The sequence below is a fragment of the Astyanax mexicanus genome, unplaced genomic scaffold (genome assembly GCF_023375975.1).
Source record: "Astyanax mexicanus isolate ESR-SI-001 unplaced genomic scaffold, AstMex3_surface scaffold_40, whole genome shotgun sequence".
Classification (NCBI taxonomy): Eukaryota; Metazoa; Chordata; class Actinopteri; order Characiformes; family Acestrorhamphidae; genus Astyanax; species Astyanax mexicanus.
In genome coordinates, this window is record NW_026040050.1 from 237,585 (window position 1) to 248,039 (window position 10,455).

A 10,455-nucleotide genomic window follows, 5' to 3' on the forward strand; every position below is an offset into this window, starting at 1 on the left:
CCCACTCATTCATCCCCCACTCAATCACCCACCCACTCATTTATTACCTACTTATTCATTCATTCAATCATTCAACCACTCATTCATCCCCCACTCAGTCACCCACCCACTCATTTATTATGCACTTATTCATTCATTCACTCAATCATTCAACCACTCATTCATCCCCCACTCAGTCACCCACCCACTCATTTATTATACACTTATTCATTCACTCAATCATTCAACCACTCATTCATCCCCCACTCAGTCACCCACCCACTCATTTATTATGCACTTATTCATTCATTCACTCAATCATTCAACCACTCATTCATCCCCCACTCAGTCACCCACCCACTCATTTATTATACACTTATTCATTCACTCAATCATTCAACCACTCATTCATCCACCCACTCACTCACCCACTCACTCATTCACTCACCCATTTATTCACTCACTCACCAACTCATTCATCCCCCACTCAGTCACCCACCCACTCATTTATTATACACTTATTCATTCACTCAATCATTCAACCACTCATTCATCCACCCACTCACTCATTCACTCACTCACCCATTCATTCACTCACTCACCAACTCATTCATCCCCCACTCAGTCACCCACTCACTCATTTATTATACATTAATTCATTCACTCAATCATTCAACCACTCATTCATCATCCACCCACTCACTCACCCATTCACTCACACACATATTCATCACCTACTCACTTATTCACTAACCCATTTATTCACTCACTCACCCACTCATTCATTCACCACTCAATCACCCACTCACTCATTTATTATCCACTTATTTATTCACCCACTCATTCATCACACACCCACTCACTCATTCACTCACCCATTCATTCATCATCCACCCACTCACTTATTCACCCACTCACTCATTCACTTACCCACTCATTCATCCCCCACTCAGTCACCCACCCACTCATTTATTATACACTTATTCATTCACTCAATCATTCAACCACTCATTCATCCCCCACAAATCATCTCTCCATTTCTGAAAGATGCATATAACAACCAAAAAAACAACTACAAAATGCAAATGTTCTCCTGTGTAATTACTCATTCACTCATTCAGATTCATTCAGCTAGATATTCATCATTAGAAGTGCACTATCACTGCTTAATTATCTTTGGGTGCTTCACATCAGTGACACTGTGTGTGTTCCTGTTTTGAGACTGAGGCAGATTTGCAGGGGGGAGAGTTGTGAGATTCTGAGATCTGTGCTGCCATCATGTGGATGAAACATGAAAGTGATCAGGAAAAAACAATTTCAATACTCAAACCGGTGAAAAACATGATCATTTAGCTTAGAAATTAAAGTCTGATTAAATTTAGTCTTTTAAATAAGTTTAGTTTTAAATAGTATTAACAGTGCTGCTGTATGGAGCAGGTGGGCTGCTCTGAGGGTCTATTTGTGATCAGGCTGGTTTGAGAAGTTCTCTGTCTGCCTGTGTATCTGGTGGCCACATGGTGGCGTCTGTGAATTAGAACTGCACTGGTGTTTCTGAGACTCTGCAGGAACTGGAAGGCCTTTTCTCTGTTGAGAGAAAAAAGAGGAATATTAAAGTACAGCTCTGTAATGACTTGCCTGCAGAGGTGATGGTGACGAATATGATCAGCCGTATTTGATCATTTATGATGCAGATCAGCTACAGAAAACACCAGCTACAACAAATAACGTGATGGATGTAGCTGCATGTTCTACTACACAAACAAACACACACAAAGACATGCACCAATACAATGTACTCACCCACACACACACACACACACACACACTACTTTAGCAGCGCCGCGCGCCTTTCCCAGGCCATTAGTGCTGGATTGTTGTGGGTCTGTGGTGGCAGGCTATCATTAGCCCGGTGCTGAGAGGCAGCAGAGGTGACGGCCGTGGGAATTGTAGGCTTTCATTCTCTCTGGTTGTCCACAGGCCTGCTGGCGTGTTTGTGTTGTAATGGAGCCGCGGGGTGAGAGCAGGTTTGGGTGTAATAACCGGTTTGTGTTCTTCTTGTGGTGTAATAGCAGTCATTAGTAAGCAAGAGATAAAGATGAGGAGAGAAGGAGTGTGAGCGGTTGTCTGAGGAAGATTGTGTGAGTGTGTGAGTGCAGACGTCTCAAGTAACTAAGTACAAATACGTCATTACTTTACTTAAGTAGAAATGTTTAATATCTATACTTTACTGGAGTATTTATTTTTAGAAGACTTTTTACTTTGACTTCTACTCCATTTTCAAACTGAAGCTGAACTTTCTATTCCTTACATTTATATATATATATAACTCCCAATTTACTCAGCCAATTACCTAACCCTCTCATTAGGAGGAAATACCCCAACACCAGGAGGGTAAAGACTAGCACATGCTTCCTCTGACACATGTGAAGTCAGACTCCGCCTCTTTTCAAGCTGCTGCTGATGCAACAATACCAAGTAGCATCACAGCGCTAACGCTCGGAGGAAAGCTCAGCGACTCGGTTCTGATACATCAGCTCACAGATGCCCTGTGCTGCGGACATCACCCTAGGAGTGATGTGAAAGAGCGAAAGAGCGCCATCTACTCTACCCACTCAGAGAGAGCAAGGCCAAATGTGCTCTCTCAGCGCTCCGGTAGCCGATAGCGAACTACATAAACAGGATTCGAACTGGCAATTTCTCTCCTTACATTTCAAAAATAGCCTCTTTACTCCTATTTCATTTCGGCTCGTTTTCATTCCGGCTTCTCATCATTCAATAAAACCCCTATCCAGATAAATCTCTCCATCCAGATAGAGTGAATCTGATTGTGATTGGATGTAGAGAAGTATAAGCATCTACCATTCAGACTTCCTATTGGTTTATACTGTGTTCCATCACACCTGGAAGCGCACTATAGGATCGTGTGGTGCAGCCTAAGCTTGTTCCATTTCCATTACTTTCACTTTTATACTTTAAGTAGTTTTAAAAGCAGTACATTTACACTTTTACTTAAAGAGTAAAAAGCTTGAGTTGATACTTTAACTTCCACAGAATTATTTTAAACCCTAGTAGCTATACTTCTAGCTACAAAGTAATTTTTTTTTTTTTACACCTTTGATTGTGGATCTGGAATCCAGTGAAGATACTGTTCCAACCTCTTTTAGCCAACCAGCTCTACTCAGTTCTAATTTTGTGTTTCTTTGGTTTAATGATATGTGAATAAGCTGATGAAGGTTTTCTGTTCTGATAGCTCCATGTCTGCAGTAGCTCTTATATCAGCACCAGTTGTTCAGGTAACCAGCAAAAGCTCTTATTGTCAGAAAAAAAGTTACAGGACCTACCAGACTCACTGTATATACAGCTCTGGAAAAAAATAAGAGACCACTTCAAAATAGTTTCTTTTTATTTTTTATTTTACCAAATCACAAGCCATCAAACCAAGCTGAACTGCTTGAAGTTTTGGAGTAGAGGCATAATGTAATCCAAAAGCAGTGTGTAAGACTGGTGGAGGAGATCATGATGCCAAGATGCATGAAAACTACTATGATTAAAATCCAGGGTTATTCCAATAAAAAAAAAAATTCTGAACTCTGAATTCTGAATATGAACTTGTTTCTTTGCATTATTTGAGGTCTGAAAGCTCTGCATCCTTTTTGTTATTTCAGGCATTTCTCATTTTTTTTCTGTAAATAAATGCTCTAAATGAGAATATTTTTATTTTGAATTTGGGAGAAGTGTTGTCTGTAGTTTATAGAATAAAACAAACATGTTCATTTTACTCAAACATAAACCTATAAATAGCAAAATCAGAGAAACTGATTCAGAAACTGAAGTGGTCTATAATTTTTTTCCAGAGCTGTATGTGGCAGCAGAAGCACATTGATGCCCTTTATAATAACATTTTAAACCTGCTGCTTTAATCAAATCTCTCATTCCATCCATCCCTGTATCCTCTTCTTCCTGCTGGTCCGGTGGGTCTGAAGTGTGCCTTGAATAATCAGTGCAGGAATACACCCCGGGGTGCCAGTTCATCACAGGATAACTACACACACACAAGCATTTATTCACACCCCAAGGGGTCAGGGGTCACTGCTCATGTGGTTGACTGGCTGGGACAGAGAGTAGCATGTTTGTTTGTTTGTTTGCTTATATTTTTTTCACTTTTTTTCTTTTTTTTTTTCCACAGTATGCACACAACATGTCAGTTGTGAGCATGCTGTGCATTATGTATGTGCATAATATTGTTTAAGGCGTGTTATGCAGTATTCACAGGCTAGCAGACCAATGCTAACAAAGTGCTAATGCTAACTAGCCAATTAGCCAAGAGCAACAGCACTAAACAACATAAAGTATGGACTCATTAAGGATTTTTTGTTTTTTTGTGCTTCTCTTTTTCGTGTTGGATCTTTTTTCCTTCCTCACCAATGGATACAGCCCTCCAGATACTCAACGGATTGTTTATTCCAGAGACTTTCTACTACAGCTGCAGCATTATTCTTATCATGCAGCTGTTCAATACAATCTACCGGAGGAGTTAATCAAGCACCCACTCGATCGGAGGGACACCTGGTTTAACAGTAAAAGGAAGGTAACAAGGCGGGGGAAGAAGAAGGGGGGAATCAGAGCAAGACTTAAGCGAGGAAGAGGTAAACAGCACTATGCACTTCCATCAGTGATCCTTGCCAATGTGCGCTCATTGCGCAATAAAATCGATGAGCTGCAAGCTAATGTTCTACACATGAGTATCGTACTGCCTCCATTCTTGCCTTCACTGAGACATGGCTGAATGAAAATGACAACAACGACAGCCTGCATATAGATGGCTTCGGGTCTCCTGTGAGGTTAGATCGGGACACTAAGCTGACGGGTAAACATCACGGTGGTGGTGTCTGCCTTTACATCAATCCACGCTGGTGTAAAACAGTTGTTGTGAGGGAAGAACTGTGCAACCCTAATATTGAACTCCTGATCATTTCCCTGCGCCCATTCTATCTCCCCAGGGAATTCCCTCAACTGTTTTTATTTCTGGTGTACATTCACCCTAGAGCTAATGCACCGGCAGCTTCTGAACATATTAACAACATGCTGTATAAATATGAATCGATGTCCCCAGATGCCCCTAAGTTCATTTTGGGTGATTTCAATCACTTCGAAGTTGATAAATCTCTTAAAGGGTTTTATCAGTATGTCAACTGTACCACTCGTCTGGGGAAAAAACTGGATAAGTGCTATGGCTCTGTCCCTGATGCTTATAGAGCTGTTTCCCTTCCACCTCTTGGCTCTTCCGACCACTGTAGCATTCTACTGGCCCCTGCCTACTTGCCTGCAGCAAAGAGAACAGGAAAAGTCATTAGGGACATTAAACAGTGGACACCGGAGAGTATTGATAGACTACAAGGGTGTTTTGAGAGCACTAACTGGAATGTCTTTACATCCTCATCTTCCAGTATTAGTGAGCAAGCAGAGGCAGTCTCAGCATACATCTCTTTCTGTGTGGACAGTATCATTCCCTTTAAAAAGATCACTATCTTTCCTAACAACAAACCCTGGGTGACTAAAGATTTAAAAGACATCTTAAATAAAAAAAAGAGACTTTTTTTCTCTGGATCAGAAATTGAAAAGAAGGAGGTAAATAAAGAGGTTAAGCGAGCCATAAAAATTGCTGAAATATAAGAACAAAGTGGAGCGGGCCTTTGTTGAAGGGAACCTCCGATCAGCCTGGCAGGGACTCAAGAACATGGCAGCAGTAAACTCCGTCTCTACTAGCCGTAAGCCCATTCAGGTCGCAGGTAGTAGTTCCAATTCACTCCCCAATGATCTCAATATTTTCTATACCAGATTTGAGAAAGACAACAGCACTCAGTTAGAATCATTTATTTCCACTCTGAGACCCAGTGGATCTGATTTCATCATTAGTACATCAGATGTCGTGAAAGCTTTTAAAAGGACTAAACTGAACACAGCTCCAGGACCAGATAACATCTGTGGACGGACTCTGAAGCACTGTGCTGAGCAGCTGGGGGGTGTGTTTCAGCATCTCTTTCAGAGCTCAGTGACTAGTAGCACAGTCCCCTTGATATGGAAAAACTCAGTTGTGATCCCTATCCCAAAGAAGTGCACTCCAAAGGTCTTGAATGACCTTAGGCCAGTGGCTCTCACCTCTCTGGTAATGAAGGCTATGGAAAGGATTGTAAAGGATTATATCACCAGGCTAACCGACCTAATGTTGGACCCATTGCAGTTTGCTTACCGAGCTGGTAGAGGGGTAGATGATGCAAAAATATTCATTATGAATACCATTTACAAGCATCTTGAAATTCCTAATACCGCAGCCAGACTCTTGTATGCAGACTTTTCGTCAGCTTTTAACACCATGCAGCCACATGTTCTAGCTGAGAGGCTCATCACACGCTTCCACATCGACCATCAACTCACTCTGTGGATTATAGACTTTCTTGTTAATAGAACGCAAAGAGTATTGGTGAACAACTGCCTGTCTGACATCCTTTCCACCTCCACTGGCTCTCCGCAGGGCTGTGTTCTTTCCTCTCTACTTTTTATTCTCTACACAGACGACTGCAGATCTGTCCAGCCTGATTGTCACATTGTGAAATTTGCTGATGATACAGTACTCCTGTCTTTGCTCTCTGGTCATGAACAAAGTCATGGCTCAGCTCTGCAGAGTTTCGTGGAGTGGTGTGGAAACTCATGCCTCGAACTTAACATAAATAAAACCAAGGAGATGGTAGTAACCTTCTCTCCTAAACAAAGACAGAAGGTTGTGAAGGAGTATAAATATCTTGGGACAATTTTTGACAACATGCTGAGGTTCTCCTTGAACACAGAGGAAATACTGAAGAAATGCCATCAGAGACAGTACCTGCTCAGGAAGCTGAAATCGTTTGGAGTGAATAAGGACATTCTTACCACCTTCTATTATACCTTCATTGAAAATATTATAACATTCTCCTTCATTTGCTGGTTTCATTCCATCACCCTGCAGAATAGAAACTGTCTGATAAATGTGGTTAAAGTCTGCTCTAAAATCATTGAACGACCTATCCGTTCTCTTATCACCCTATGTGATCAGCAAACTGTGAAGTTGGCTCACAGGATTGTACAGGACCCCTCTCATATCTTGTTTCCCGAATTTGACTGGCTTCCTTCTGGACGCAGACTTCGTTGTCCGTATTGTAAAACGCAGAGGAGGAAAAGAACCTTCATCTCCAGGGCAGTCCAACTTTTAAATGCTGAAAAATGACTGTTCAAATGAACTGATGATGGTACATTAATCTAATGGTGTATCTGTGGTTGTGTCTGTGTATTGTGTGTAGTATTTGTTGGAGGGAGTGCGTGCCCTTCTCTGAGCTACTCTTTATGCCCTTTTAAATTGCCCCTTGGGGACAAATAAAGTAATCTGAATCTGAATCTGAATATAACACCCAGGGGCATTTTAGCATAGGCAAATCACCTACCCTGTGTATTTGTGGTGGGTGTGAGGAACCCGGAAAGCCCAGAATAGGGCTGTGCAGAAACAGGGAGAACACACAGACAGTGACTGCAGGGGGGCTTGAACCCACTATCGAACAAAAGACACAAAAATATAGTTTTTATATTTGTCAATTAAATACTGGTTTCATACTTACTGGTTTACTACATACTGGTTTCATACTTATTTTTGTAAGTTAAATTTATTTTGTTAGTTACATGAGCCACTGGGGCTTCATTAAAACAATAGGCCCTGTTAAATGCAGCCTTTTTTTTAAAAACATTTTTCAGCCTGGGGATGTATAACAACCCTGTTATTTATCGCTTATGATAATTAATTTTGTTTGTTTTTAATTGTAGTTTAATTAATTTGCTTGTCATTACCATGTTTTACACATTAGATAAAACCGGTCTAATTTCTTATTGTCTTATTTTTGCACTGATGATGCAAAATAGAGGTATCTATTAATTATTATTATTTATTAAATGGTATAGGCACTATTACATATCTAAAAAATGTACTTACCTGCAAGATTTCTGCCATGATTTATTTTTGAGTAATGAAACTTGTTTTATTATATAGTCCTACATGAACGACTGAAAGATGCTACTATTCACACAGAACAAGCAGGAGCTATTGGAGTTCTGTGTTTTTAAGGCTTGCAGTGTTTGTGGGAACACTCCTGAGCTTGTGAACAAACAGCAGACAGCACACAGCAGCCAGCAAGCAGATCCACATGTAACATCCACAAACACACAGAGCAGAACTGTAAACACAACTGTCAGGTACTGTACCAACATTGTGTTTGCCACTTTTCGCCATAATCTGGCAGGTCGGGTAAAATCAGGCTGTTGTTATTTATATTGTGACAGAATTTTATGATGAATGGACCAAGAGAAATTATTCAAATGACCCGGAACATTTTAACACTGATTTTAATGGAAAGCTAAGAAGGTTTTCCTTCTTCTGCAGGGCGTGAGTTAGAGAATGAAGCCCCTGGATAAGACTTAAATGTCACGTCCTGGCCCTGTTCCTGTCTGTCCTTGTGCCTGTGTTTTCCTTACGTGACCTGTGCCCCTGTGTTCTGTCCCAGTAATTTTCCATCACGTGTGTCCCATTTGTAGCTCCGCCCCTACCCCAGATGTTCATGTTCCCTGTTTGAATGTATAGTCCTCTTTGGCACTTTGTCTTCATCAGTCTTTGCACCTTCCCATGTTGTTTTGTCTTTCCCCATTTCTCAGAGTTTGTTACCTTAGTCATTAGTACCTTGTTCTTGTTTATCCTAGTTTTTTTCCCTTGTTTGTATCTTGTTTATTCCTTTGTTTTGTTTTCCTTGCCCTGTTTAGTTTATTTTAATCTAGTTTAGTTATTAGTTTGTTTCTTTGTTTTGCATCCCTGTTTTGTTTATCTTTATTATATCTCGTCTGTTCCTAGTTTGTTTATGTTATCGTTACACTATTGTTTGTTTTGGTGTATTTCTTTGTTCTGTGTTTACTTACCTATGACAATAAAATCCCGAAAGGAATTGTAAAACTATTGTAAAAACAAAAGTTTGGGGGTGGTCAAACATGTGTGTGTCCTTCTCATGTTAAATATTACAATAAATACTAGTGCATCTCCAAAAAGTAGAACATCATTGAAGATTTTTTTAATGCCTGGAAGAATTTTGTAATATGATTTCTAAAGTTTATCATACCATTTTTTTTTTTTTGTTATAATTCATCTCGTCTGATTCGCTCATATTATTGGTCACGTTTTATGCTTCATTAGGGAAGCATCTGTGGAAACTATGGCTCTACTTGTCAGGGTGCTTTCAAACATTCCTTGACGGTCCAGAGACAATTAATCAGTCCTGTGAATACACTAAAAAAAATATTTTGAGTGAATGTAAATATTTTATTATGTTTGTTATAAAAACAGAATTTTAAAGTCTGCCATGATAGTGCTTAATTATTTCATAAGTATGTTTGCCACCAAACTTTAGGTTAACCTCCTTTTCCATTAAGAGAGTAGTATATCTGTTTCTCTTACTTTATCTCTCTTACTTTATTATCCTCCCTTACTCTGAATGCTCTGTCTGATCCTTAGTTAGTTTGATTTTGTGAACTCTAACAATACAGAACAGTGGTAGATGTTTTATTGTCTCAGATGGCTTGAGAAATAGTAACAGAGAAAATTAATCTTCAGAGGTTAGCAGAGGTCTTGGATATCTTAAAATTTGGATGTTTTTTTTTATATTCTGCTCTTCTGTTAACCATAACTAAAAGAAGAGGTTTAGAACAGTTTTAGAACTAGAACTAAAAGATCTCACATGTGTCCTAAAGTTGTGGACAACAACCCTTTTAATGGATGAATTCAGCTCCTTTAAGTTGCACCCACACAGTTTGTCTAGTCCCTGTAGAGAAGTTCTGCCAATAGAATAAGACTTTTTGAAGCAGATAAACAAGAACCTATTGAAAAAAATATATATATATATATAAAGCTCCTCATCATTGAGCTGTGGAGCAGAGGAACTGTGTTCACTGGATTAATGATGCTCAAGTCTAATACTTTTGGGTTAAGGATTCAGGATGAGGAGGGGTGTTAATCCTCCCAACTTCCTGACTTCACAGACACTGCTGTTGCAGAATGCAAATCAACTTTTAATTTTTAATAATTTTATAACTTAATTTCAGAAGAAACAATGAACACGACTATATAGTGTATGTTTCTTAAGCCCCTTTTATATGTGGTTCTATATGGAGCCTTAAATGTACTGTTTGTACTGTTGTTATTTAATGTTATAAGATGTTTTTATTGAAATCATAAGAATCTGAATTTAATCCTAGTTATACAACATATTGTATTATATTTTATTATATTATATTGTATTGTGTTTATTCTATTCTTTTCTATTCTGTGTGTAAATTCTATCCCTGAAAATCAATTCCCCATCTCTGTCTCCCTTGGCAACAGGTTATAATCCATGGTTACGAGGAGTGGTTGCT